A 1672-nucleotide genomic window follows, 5' to 3' on the forward strand; every position below is an offset into this window, starting at 1 on the left:
GGTGAATGTTCTTTGCAAGCAAAGAGAACTCAGAGCTGTTACTGCGAGATGACATGGTGTGGTTTATATCATGTCTTCATATTTTTCTGCATAGTTGGATATACTACTATAAATTGATATATTTTTTAAATCTTAGTTTTTATTTTAAATTGCGTAGCCTGATTATGAAGATGATATAAGTTTCTTATAATAAGAAAAAAAGAGATATTTGAAGGATTGCCTAATCAGCTATAATTGATCTCCAGAAACAATTCCTTTAGAAACATTTAATTATTTTAGTCTTTGAATTTATAATACAATTATCATAATTTCCTCTTTCCCTTTCCTCCCTGCAACCCCTGCCATGTATTTTCTTTACTAATTCTTTGTCTTTCACATCATGCTTCTCGATCCCATTCATTTCCCTGTCCCTTCATTTCTGTCCTCTGCCCTGGAACTCCTCGGCCAAGATAAAATAAAATAAAATTTAAGAAGAAAAAAGAGAAAAGGGAAAAAAAATCTTTCCATGGAAGCTGTAGCGCGACACAGTGAGTCACACAGGAGACCCTTATGTTCACATAGCTTTACCTGCAAGAGTTCATTGCAAGGAGTCATTGGTCTCTCTTTTGAGGCCCCTGGTTTCTGCTACACTATAATGCTGGGCCCTCACTGGGATTCCTCTTGATATCCTGCTGTTGCCCTGTGTCTTGGAGCCCCTGCTGCCTAGGGTCTGCACAACCCTCTACTTCCCACGTACCAGCAGATCACAGATGAAGTAGATGGTGAGGTGGGCCAGCTCATAAGCCTGGTTCTGGACCTGGGTAGTTGCCGGGTTGGTCTCCCCAGTCCTTACCACCAGGGTGAGCTCTCCAGCACTTGGCTGGCTAGTTCACCTCTTGGAGCAAAGAGCAAGGGGCGGGGCCAGTTCTCCTGTTTTCACGTGGAACCACTTTCTTCTGTGAGGTTCCCTTTTCTCAATTGACTTCATCCTGTGTCAAGTTGACATAAACTATCCAGAAAACACTTGCTCTCTCTCAAATTCATAGCTTGCTTTTAAAAATTGTTCTTACGTACTTACACACATATATGGATCTGAGAACTTTATTTCCCTATCTGTAGGCAGCAGGTATAAAGAGAGACACTGGACCTGGCTTGGACTTTTGAAATCCCAAAGCATCAAAATACCCCTTCCCCACCATCCCATCCCCTATCCAGTGACCCACCTCCTCCAACAAGGTCATATCTACTCCAATAAGGCCAAGTCTCCCAGTCCTCTCAAACAGTTTATCAACAGGGCACTAAGCATGCAAATATTCTCATCCAAACCACCTCCCTGACACACACATGGTTAATACACAAATTTTTCTTGCTGGGTCCCTTTATTGTTTCCTGGATGTATATGATCTCAGTGCTGACTACTTGGAGAGGCTGCCACCGTGAGCATGGCTGCCCAAACAAAATCTGAACAATGATGATACTAATGAAGGTGCTAACACGGGAGGGGAAGGTTGTGTGGCCTCAAACCCAGACAAAGAACTATGGGCAATTGGGGAATATACCGAGAGCAAGAGACCAGGCTCTGAGTTCTTTTTGGTGTATCTGTTCTTAGAGTTTAATATCTTTGTAATGTAAAGCACTTAGGATTTTAACTTGACAGAATTTTGATCAGTGTGATTCTACTTTCATAGTTACA

Source organism: Microtus ochrogaster, linkage group LG10, assembly GCF_000317375.1.
Source record: "Microtus ochrogaster isolate Prairie Vole_2 linkage group LG10, MicOch1.0, whole genome shotgun sequence".
Lineage (NCBI taxonomy): Eukaryota > Metazoa > Chordata > Mammalia > Rodentia > Cricetidae > Microtus > Microtus ochrogaster.